Source organism: Jaculus jaculus, chromosome 4, assembly GCF_020740685.1.
Source record: "Jaculus jaculus isolate mJacJac1 chromosome 4, mJacJac1.mat.Y.cur, whole genome shotgun sequence".
NCBI lineage: Eukaryota > Metazoa > Chordata > Mammalia > Rodentia > Dipodidae > Jaculus > Jaculus jaculus.
Genome location: NC_059105.1, coordinates 86,420,988 through 86,433,306, shown reverse-complemented (window position 1 = coordinate 86,433,306; position 12,319 = coordinate 86,420,988). Strand labels below are relative to the sequence as shown.

Here is a 12,319-nt window from a genome sequence, read left to right as displayed (position 1 = left end):
TGTAAGTAAAATTATTGAAGTGCTATGACAATGGAGTGTCTTGTTACACCAATAGATATGACATGAATAGTTTGTAAACATTATAAATTTATTTGGTATCAATATTTTAGTTTTTTTTCCTTAAACCATTACCTGGTATATCCATCATTTATATGTAATAAAATACAACTTAGTGAAATACATTTCATTGCAATTCCTATAAAGAAAATTTTATAAAGTGTACTCTGATATAGATGTTGATATAGCAAATAAAATTTATTCAAATAATGTGAGCCAAACTTCTCCCTATTGTATTTTCACATCAAAAATTCTGCATCTTAAATATATGTGCATGCATGTGTTTATGCATGTGTAGCATAGCATTTAAACATATATTAAGTTGCTAACTTGTTTCATGTTCAAAATAAATATGAATAAATCATTGGATCATGGTTGTTCATGTAAAAAAAGCTAGGCATTGACACTAATTTTCCTATGATTTTCAGTTATGTGTGAAGATTTTAAAGCTTGCCTTTTTCAGCAAGAGCATCCTCATGATGTGTCTGCAGCATTTATTTCTCTTGAGCTTCTTTTCCATCACTAACCTGGTTGGAGGTAAATGTTATTCTGGTTTCTTACAGAATATATTGCTTTTCCTTGTTCTTGAGTTTTGTACAACTAAAATTGTAAAGCGTTGTTTTTAGCTTTTCTTTTTGGAGGTTTGTCTACATATTTGTATTTCAGTGTTCATCATTTACTCTTGCTATATGATTCTATTTTGTGAATACGCTAAAATGTATCCATTCTGATATCTTTACACCTAGTTTTTTCTATCATTCTCTTCTTTATTCCTTTTCCTCCCTCCTCTTCCTTTGCCCCTCCCCTTCCTCCTTTTCTTTCTCCTCCTCTTATGAACAGTGATGTTATGAATATTTAACTGTACTCATTTCTGTTAGGGTTGTAGTAAAATAGAGTTTCTAGGCCACAAAGTATGCACATGGTCATTTTTAATAGATACTAGTAGAGTATTGTAAAGTAACTTTACCTATTTCCCTTCATATCAGCCATCTATCAGAATGTGACTTGCTTAATAGAGGATATGCTCTATATATTTTATTTTAGCTAATCTTGTTGATATATAATGTTACCTTGAATTACCATAAATTTCCTAAAGACCAAGGAAGTTAAGCACTTTTCTGTACAGCAAGTATATGATGAGTGAGGTCACTTGGTCACCTTGTTATGTGGAGTTTGTATAAACCTTTCCTTCATTTTGCTACTGGATTTTCTTAGGTATTCTTATTGATTTTTAATTAACTTATACAGGGTATATATGAGTGTATTATAGAAAATAAGTGAGACCTTCAATTCCAGTGTCTTTGAGTTTATATTAACTATTATTATATAGTTTGCCTAAATTTAATTAGATAGCATTTGCTCAACTCATGAGTAAGCACGTATGTATAGTAATTATACTTAACAAAGAATATAACAGTATATATATAATAATATTGTTTGGGAGACGATGTCATTATAGTAGTGTGATAGTTTGAGTAGATAGCCCCAATATATTCAGTGTTTTATTAGTTTGTAGTTTAGATCTGCAGCCACCTTGCTGGCGGAGGTGTCACTGGGTGGATCTTAAGGTGTGGTGGTGGGTTTGAGATTTCCTTTTTTTTTTTTTTTTTTTTTTTGGTTTTTTGGTTTTTCAAGGTAGGGTCTCATTCTAGCCCAGGCTGACCTGGAATTCACTATGGAGTCTCAGGGTGGCCTTGAACTCATGGCGATCCTCCTACCTCTGCCTCCCAAATGCTGGGATTAAAGGTGTGTGCCACCATGACTGGCTTTTAGGTTTGAGATTTCAATCTAAAGATATGCAAAGTGTACCTAGCTTGAGTTCCTGAAGTGTGCTGTGCTGTGTGGCTTTTATTCTCTCTCTGCTTGGACTTGTGAAAACTGACCAGCTTCTTCTGCCATTATGAAGCTTCTGCCATTATGAAGCTTCCCCTGGATCTGTAAACTTCAATAAATATCCCTTCCTCCATAATTGTGCCTGGTCTGGAAGTTCATCTGAGCAAACTTAATGCTGTCTTCTGCAAGTAGTTTATCATAATAAATTACTGAGACAGCAGGTATGTATTTAATTTTTGTACAGGCCAGATAGATTTTGCATTATAATCTAACCATAGATTGTAAGCAAGCACCTTCCTGATGAAAAATGAGTAAAATGACTGAATTAAGGTCAAGCCCATGTAAGACAGTTCAAATTCATCAGTGCTGAAAAAATTAGTTTCACATATTTTCTAATGGTAAGCAAATATGAATATATTCATTCATTTGAAAACCCTCATACCCTTGAAGAATCTGAGGAGAATAAAACATGTGCAGAAACTATGCTTTATTTTCCAAGTTGCTTTTGCCTCCTTAGTTAACCAGACCTTGAACCTCAAGAAAGGCACATTTGGCCTCGATAATAGGGATGGACATGTGATTTAGTACTAGCCAATACAATACAAGATCATTGTCAGCAGAACTGCTGGGATGTCTTGATTTGTATGAAAAGTGGAAAGACAGGCACAGTGGCCATGCTTGCCACTTTGTTTTTGTTGTTGCTCTTAAAGGTCATTTTCCTGCTTGGTTTGGTATGGCCATATTGCATCCATGAGGTAATACACCTCAAGATAAAAATTTAGCATGTAGAACTGTCAAAGTGAAAAGATGATAGCACACTGCGATCTTGCTGAATCCTTCAGAAGATGAGCTACTGTTAACTACTGCTTACTTAATATTTTTCATAATGCAAGAAACAATAAGCCTTTATTTAATTGAGCCATGGGTTATGATATACAAAATTACTTTTATCAAACATGTCATTTACATATAGTAACTAATGTAGTTTCTTAAAGTTAATAAGCTCCCAATAATGTTTAAGTTTATTTTCTTTACTCCATAATAATAAGACTAAGTAGGTGCTATTTCTCTTTTGCCTAATGATCTTTTGCATACCTCAGTAGCCACATGCACACCTATTTGCACATCTGTGGTGCCATGTTGTATAGCATCATGTAAAGAATGGCTTTCTGCTATCTTTATATGACAAATTTTGGGAACATTTCAATGCTACTCCTTTTAGTGAAGATGTTTGGAATTAATGCTATTAACTTCTAAAGTAGCTTCTTCTCTATTAAAGCATTTAAACCTGCTATGGAGCAAATGGTATTGGCAATAACATCATGTTCTAAAGTGTAAGCCACTGCAGGAACAGAGTGGTGAAGTATTCATTTCATAGCAGGTTAACTTGTAGAGTGAGACCTGATGAAATGATTTTGAATGACATAAGGGTTTTCACATATGTTCTGTAGTGTATTTTCCAGTAGACTGTCCTTTTAAAATATCTACTTCTCTTCCCATTCAATAGCATTCTATTTCACATTCTTGAATTCCTCTGAGAGCCTTTATCCATCTCCTCTTACATCTCAGTGTGATGTAAGTCAAGAGCATGTTAAATATCTGATCATGTAGATGTTGCTTAAGTCATCAAGTCTAGTGACCATCCTAACTCATATTCTTGTCTGCAGAGGGGTACTGCTGTTCACCCTCAATGTGGTTTCCTTTCATGTTGCTCCCAAAAGTTGTCTTCTTGACTCTATAAAAGTTTCACTAAGGGAAGTTTTTTCTCTTAATTTTATGTTGTAATTAATTTGCCTCACACAAATATTTTCCCTTTAATCACATGTTTGAATTTCATATCAGTGTCTACTAGGAAAATCGTACCTATTAGTGGGAAAACAAAAAGCAGACATATGAATTTTAACTTTAAATTTACTGAGTTGCCAAAATAGAGCTCTTCCAAATCTGGTATCCTGACTTTATCATACTTTAGAAAATGATGGAGTGAAATCCCGAGGTCCATAGCACAAGCTCAGGGCCCCAGCAGCCGCCTTAATCTATAGGCTCTATTAATAGTTGTCGCCATGCATACATGATGATAATTTTGATTAGCTATGAGAAATGGATTCTAGCCTGACTCTGGGCCACTCTTCTTTTTAGGAGCAACAACATAGCTTCTACCTTTACAACACTTTGATCCTTATGCTATTATTTTAGATGCACTCACATTATTTGATTCTTGTGAAGTCAGAAGTGCAAGTCTGATTGAGGCAACAGTTTATGGCCTAGATCATGATTAAGCATCTTGGGCTTATAGATTATTATATAGTTGAAATTCTTTATTTGGACTGAAAATGTCAGGTTTTGAATTTCAGATGACAAGTAAATAAAGGGTCATAGTGAAGCCTTACATCTATTTTCTGCATCATTCTCTGAGTACCTTGGTGAGGTGACCTTGAACTCTAGCATCTCCATCAACACCTACATTTACCATGATTCTCAGAAAGGTCATAGTGTCAATGATTGATGTTATTTGAATGACAAAACTTGAGAGTAACAACTCCATAGTGTCATGTCTGAACAACATTTCTGAATTGTTATTTTCAGAGAATTTAATTCATACATGTAGGTATGCCATATCTGTTCTTATTTCTGCTTGAAAGTGAGTCTTATTTAAGGAGAGTTTGTTTATTTTATTTTATTTATTTATTTATTTTTTTTTTTTGAGGTAGGCTCTCACTCTAGCCCAGGCTGAACTAGAATTCACTATGTAGCTTCAGGGAGGCCTTGAACTCACAGAAATCCTCCTATCTCTTCCTCCCAAGAGTGCTATGATTAAAGGTGTGTGCCACCATGCCCAGCTGGAGTGTTTTGAAGTAAAATATATTTTTGTTTGATTTTGGCCTCTAAAACTAATTTTTTAATGTTTTAGTTTGTTGTTCAGCAAAAAAGAAAATATATTTTCCCCCAAGTTCTCCTGCATCTAGAACATTAAGTTGTCACATATGTCAATTGTAATGATTGACAAAAAATAAGCTGTCTTTCTAAAGTTGCACTGAAAAAATAGATTGAAAATAGGTAAAATTGATGTTACTGGAAAATTTTTCTAAGTATTCTTTTGTGCTTATATTATGATGATGTCATGTACCACCTTGATAAAGGCAGAGGCATAGAATCTGCTTATGTGATAATGGTGTGACAGATGTTTCTACCTTAGTCTCTGGAGGCAGACTGCTCACGCTTCACCTGGGATCCTACTGATGTACTTTATGGCTAACAGATCTAATTCAGGATCAAATGACCCATTCTATTCACATGTTTCTTCAGGCTCTTTCAATCTTGAAGCATTTCACACTGACATTTATGATCCCAATATTGTTTCAGATGACAAGGCAATCATTTGCAGACTCCCTCAATCTGATTTGAGTTATTTCCCTATGATTAGGTTCTGGCCATGTATTATGAGTAGGGACAACACAGATGCAATGCTATACTGGTTCTTTTGCTTTCTAACAGGTAGCACATGAGTTTTTATTTGTCACATAATTAGTGATAATAATCTTGACCATTTGATTTCAGCTGATGATTTTCAGGTTTCCCTAATTTAAAATTACTTTTCTAACTTTGGGACTTAAAAACTATTTTATGAGGATAAATTGACACTTTGTAAACATTCAATTCATTATCAGATTTGTACCCACTAACATAAGCATCAGTTTATGGGTTTGGGCAGAATCAACTATCACAGTGATGGCTATCAAACTGTGGTTCTCTCTTTCCCACAAATTCTTCTATGTTTCTTGAGTTTCCGCTCAATCTGTTATTTATCCTTTAATTGAAAATATAAAACATTTATGGATCCTCAGTCTATTTCTTGGGTTTAAATCCTTTGTAAACATTATTATTTTGGTATAGAGATTATCTCAGATTTGGATTTGTTGAGAAAATCAGTAAGCTTGTTGAATCCGTAGTCAAACTAACAAAAATAAGAAGGGAGTAAACCTAAATTAACAAAATAAGAGACAAACAAGAAGTTGTTACAACAAATCCCAGTGAAATTCAGAACATCATTAGATAGTACTTAGAAAACATATTAAAATAAGATGTAAAAAAAAAAAAAAGCTGGAAAACCCAGAATAAAAGACAAATTTCTAAATACGTATATTGTACCAAAATTAAAACTCGAAGGTATCAATTACTTAAACCCACTACCAGCAATGAAGTTAAATTTAAAACTAAATTTTTTCCACAAATAAAAGCACAGGGCTTGATGGGTACACTAAGGAATTCAATTAACTTTTTAAAGAAGATTGATTACCAACTGTGATGGTTAAGGTGTTGTCAACTCAATCTGATTAGTAATCCACAAAAATCCCTTTTGGGTGGGTTTCTGAGGTTGCTTCCACAAAGGATTAACTGAAGGAGGAAGTCATTGTCTCAAAGTGAGCCATTCCCCCAGATTGGGCAGTCCCTTTCAGGGGGAATTTAATATAAGGAAGCTATGAGTGAAAAGATCTCCCTTTCTTCCACTTGGCTACTGGAGCTGCTTGCTGCCTCCCCATGTGGATTGAAGACAAGCTTGGACTGAAAACCTGCATGGATTGAAAACCAGCAGTGGCTTCTCAGGAAGCCTCTCAGCCTTCAGTGCAAGATTGGGACTGCTGAGACACCTAGCCACATGGACTGAGCAGCTATTGGGTTCCTTGATTCTCAGGCCTGCAACTGCTATTGGACTACCATAAGCTAATTCAATAAATTCCCTTTTTAACAGAATTCGTTATTGAACTTCTGTTCCTCTAAAGAACCCTAATATAGATTTTGGTACCAGAAGTGGTTCTAGAGAAACAGTATTGTAAGAATGTTCTGGGACTTGGAAGGAGCACAGTTGGAAAATTGGTGAGACAGACATTTGGGGAAGGTTATGTGGATAGAACTCTGAATGGGAAAAGGAGATAAAGATACTTGTGTTCCATGTTAATGCTCATCAGAAGGTGACCTCATCAGAGGATGACTTTAATAATCACGTAGGTAAGCTGACTTGTTCTGTGGATAGTGGTCAACCTCTTTCCTCAGCCAGCCCTCTCGTTGCCCAATTGGCCCAAGAACAAAGTGCCCATGATGTCAGGGATGTAGGTTATACATGGGCCCAATAACATGGGCTTCCACTAAGGCTGACCTGGCTACAGTTGCAGCTGAGTGCCAAATTTGCCAACAGCGGAGACCAACTCTAAGACCCCAATATATAGCATTTCTTGGGGTGACCAGCCAACAACTTGGGGTCAAATTGACTACATTGGACCACTTCCATCATTGAAAGGGCAGCACTTTGTCTTTACTGTCTTTCCTTGAGTCTTGGGCCTGCAATTGCTATTCAAATACCATAACCTAATCCAATAAATTCCCTATTTAATATAATTCATTCTAGCAGTCCTGTTCTTCTAGAGAACCCTGACTAACATATAAACTTTGCTCCATTGTTCCATAAAGTAGAAATAGAAGAAACACTATAAAACCCATTCCATGAAGCCATTATATTCCCAATTCCAAATTGAGATTAGGATGCAACAAAAGAAGAACACTACAGATCAATTTCCCTGATGTATATATGTGGTGGTTTGAATCAGATGTTCCCCATAAACTCATGTGTTTTGAATGCTTGCTCCAAAGCTGGTGGAAATTTTGAGGTAGAACTTTGCTGGAAGTATTTTTCTGGGAATGAGCATTGGGGTGTCATAACCAGATTCCCCCTTGCCAGAGTTCAGCTCATTCTTGCTGCTATTTCCAGGACTGTTTATGCTTGTATCATGCTTTCTCATGCAATTATGAAGCTTTCCCTTGAGACTGTAAGCAAAATAAACCCTAACCTTCCATCAGCTGATTTTAGTCATGTGTTTTGTCCCAGCAATGTGCATGCTACTACCACATAAAATATATGTGAAAATTATCATCAAACACTTTGAAACTGAATTTACAAACACATTAGGGAGATCATCCATCATGACCAAGTGGGCTTCATACCAGTGATGCAAGTGTGCTTCAACATATGTGAATCAATAAATGTAATATAAAATATAAATAAACTTTCTGGGTGTAGTGGTGCTTCTCTTTAATCCCAGTGCTTGGGAGGCAGAGGTAGGAGGATCACCATGAGTTCAAGGTCACCCTGAGACTACATAGTGAATTCCAATTTAGTCTGAACTAGAGTGAGACCCTTCATATATATTCAAGTTCGGAAATCTCATGATTATCTCAATTGATGCAGAAAAGGCATTTGACAAAGTCCTTTATGCCTATATTATAGCTCTGGAGAATTAGCAGTAGAAGAAACATTCTGAAAATATTAAATGCTATATATGATAAGCCCATAACCAAAATTATACTAAATGTCAAGCACTAAAACCATATTCTCTATTATCAGGAACAAGACAAGGATGCCTAGTCACATCACTTCTGTTCAATACAGTGCTCAAAGTCTTAGCTAGAGTGTTTAGAACAAGAACCCCCCCAAATGATAAAAATAGGATGGGAAGAAATAAAACTATTCTTATTTTCAGGTAACATGATTCTATACTTTTAAAATTCCTACAGAATCAATGAGAAAACTGTGACATTATATACATACATACACTTTACCTTCAGTAAGCTGCAAGATATAAAATCAGTATTAAAAACTTAAACTTAGTAGTTTTCATATATCGAAACAAGAACTCATGGAGAAAGAAATATTAAAAATATCCCAAAGTAGTTGACAAAAATTAAATACTCAGAATATATCTAACTAAGAAGCACTTTTTAAATCATTTTTGTTTTCTTTTGACATACTCCATTCATTTTCAAGATCCTATAGATTCACCTGAGGTTCCCTTTCCAAGCTTTGGAATCAGATATTTGCCCCTCTTATTTCTTTTAGTGGCAGATTGTAGTCCAAAACCAAAGTGTAAGTCCTAGTTGAATTATTGTTACAGGGAGATTAATTCTCCAGAATTAATCAGATTATTAAATCAGATAATTAAACAGAAATTTGGTACACTTGTGTGTGTATATATATATATATATATATATATATATATATATATATATATGTATGTGTGTGTGTGTGTGTGTGTGTATTCACATCCTAACACCCACATTTTTATGTGCATTTTATATTTCCCATATATAATATATTTATCATCATTAATCTATAAATTTTAGTTTTACCCTGGTACATCCAATTTCAACTGAACACCACAGGGTTCATTTTACACTTCATCCTTCCAGGTACTTATATGTGCTCCTTCCTTTTCTGAAAGTGAGAAATCCATTTTCATTATCTTCAATCTTCCTGAATGCAAGCTAGCTCCTGTCATTACTGCTACTTCCAGACATGGAGTGTACATTCTATTCACATTCAGATGTGTTTTTGGCTGCTCCTTCCCAGTCCAGGTGGCCATGCCTGTCAGACTCTCATCAATCTCTCATAGCAGTACTTTGTTGTGACTGTCTTTTCTGCCACTGCTATCATCCTCTCAATGGGGATCACCTTTCTCACCAGAGTTCAAGTGTTCCATGATGATCCATCCCCATTACTCCTGTAGCACACACACACACACACAAAATTTCTGGCTTCCTAGACACCCAACTTTATAGTTTTTCAACTTAATTTTCCATGGATGAAGGATGGTGCACATGAAGACAGAAAGGGAGACACAATGATACAGAAAGCAGGACTATTAACAAATCAGGAAACTTAGGACTGAAGAAATTTTCAGGGAAATTTTTTAATCCTATAATTTAATCCTATAGTTTTAAATACTCCATTTTTTATTTTTTATTTTGCTACCTTGCTTCTAATATGATACATTTCAATATGCTTTTCATTTATTTATTCAAATTGTTATTTCCTCAATTTTTCTGTATTTTGGTGGTTAAGAATATCAATGTTTTTGAACATTCCCCATTTCAACTATAAAATCAGCTCATTTCAGTTTTAATTGTTTAACATTGCTATGTATCTATTAGATGGCATGTATTCATTAGGATATGCAGTTTTTATTCTTTTATATTGATTTACTATATTTAGACAGAAAAAATATATCAAAGACACAAGGAATAATCTTTTGACTTCCATTTCTCCTTTATATTGAAGTTTTATTTCATGTACCAGGAAATGATAGTATTTAGTATGAAAGGAGTTACTTAGTAGTTAACAGCACTAACCAGGATGTAGACTTACCCACTGTACTTCTTAAACTCTGTAGTTTTCTCATCCAATAGATAAATAAGTATAATTACCTTATGGGCTTGCTGGTTGAGTTTAATTGCAATAAATTGCTTAGACTAGTGTCCCCAGTCATTTACAATTATTTCTGCAATAAACATTGTTTATATAAGTTATAATAAATACACATATCTTATGGTAGAAATAAATACTTATGAAGATTAAATGGTTAACAAACTCACAAAAATTGTATATGTTAATGTAATATACAAAGAAATTTTGTGGTAGTGTGAATGTATGGTCCCATAGACTGGTGGGTTTTTTTTCTTTTTGTTTTTAATTTATTTTTATTTATTTCTTTGACAGAGAAAGATGGAGAGAAACAATGGGCATGTCAGGGCCTCCAGCCGCTGCAAATGAACTCCAGACGCATGTGCCCCCTTGTGCATCTGGCTAATGTGGGTCCTGGGGAGTTGTACCTGGGTCCTTTGACTTTGTAGGCAAATGTCCTAACCACTAAGCAATCCCTCCAGCTCAACTCTGGGGTTTTTTAAATTAAGAATTGAGCTTGTAATTTGAGTCTTCAGCAGCCTTGCTGGAGGAGGTGTCACTGGGGCCAGATCCTGGAATCTAGCCATAAGGTATATTTGTGGGTGGATCATGAATTCAGCCCTAAGGTGTGTTCAAAGCAGTTAGAACTCTCCCTGTTTGTAGTGTTGGTTTCTGGTGATGTCTTTCTACTTGTATACATGAAAGTGAGCCCAATCCTTCTGCCATTGATTTTCTCCCACTGGAATATGTAATCCTGAAATAAACGCTTTCCTTTCATAAGCTGTTTCATAAGTGTATCTGACTGCAACAAATTGTATATTACAATGTAATATACCAACAATCTTAATGTAATCCTACATATATTTTTTTCTTGGCTTTATCTAATGTTAATTTTTTGTTTTATTTTTATTTAACTTTCCTATTCTTCAGTTTATTTTTTCTAATGTCCTAGTTATTTTTAAAATTTATGACTATTTCTATTATTATATGAAGCTTTCAGGTGGGTTGATTATTCACTTTAGAGTCTGATTTTATCATATGGATTGAAGATATCTGCACTTTATTTTTAGTTTAAATCATTTTATTTCTAGACAACCTACATTACACTTTTTTTTTTCTTAAAAAACAACAACAACAACAAAAAAAAAAATGCCTCTACTCCAAATAAGTCAGTCAAAATCAAAGGTCAAGATGACATCAGCCCCAGTTTTCCAGTCCTGGTGTTGTATGGAAGGCAAGCAGCAACCAGCTGCGATGGCAGGTGACAGATCCAGTGGCCCTGGTGTGTCATTGAGAAAGAGAAGAATACATGAACACGTTGTCCCAACTTGTGCACAACTTTCCTGCCATATAGATGTGCTCCTCAATTCAGTCTGGGCTGCCACAAAGCCAGGCAGAACGTGCAGGGATTCTTTACTTTTGCATTCTAGTAAGAACCAAAGAACCCCAGACTGTTCCCCATCTATCAGTGGACTTGTATTTTTTAAAACTTTTTCTTATTTATAATGTCCATAATTATAGACAATAACCCATAGTAATTCCCTCTTGTCTCCCACTTTCCCCTTCACAAATTCACAATCCATCATATCCCCTCCATATCTCAACTAGTATCTTTTTTATTTTGATGTCATCGTTTCCTCCTATTATTAGGGCTTGTGCACTTGTTTTTATTGCAAATATTTGAGTTTTTATACTGATAATTATTACGTAATCTTTTATCTGTTCCTAATCTTTTTCTATTCTATTTCTATCTTCTATTGCATTGTCTGTGTTTTTGAAAGCAACAGTGACCTCTCCATTCCTTTGTACAGCTATATCAAAGTTGTATAATTCGCTTTTGGAATGTCAGTATTACTTTCATAATATTACATAGTGGCTTATAATAATGTTTTTAAACTCATCAGCATCTAAAATAGTTTATCCTGTGAATTATTTAAAATTTTAATTTATATTTCTTCCTTATCTGTAGAACCGACTCCCTCATGATAAGCAATGAACTTTGTTTTACACCCTACTATAATTGTTCTTATGTTAACACTACTATATATTTTTATTACTTTTCTTTTTTGTTCTTTTTCAAAGTAGGTACTCACTTTGGTCTAGGCTGACCTTGAATTCACTATGTAGTCTCAGGCTGGCCTTGAACAGATAGTGATCTTCCTACCTCTGCTTTTCAAGTACTAGGGTTAAATGCATGTA

The 12,319-nt window shown here is 34.7% G+C and overlaps 1 pseudogene; it reads right to left on the bottom strand.

Moving 5' to 3' along the window:
* Positions 1 to 11,472: 11,472 nt before the first annotated feature.
* On the bottom strand, positions 11,473 to 11,592 carry LOC123460509 (annotated as a pseudogene).
* Positions 11,593 to 12,319: the final 727 nt, after the last annotated feature.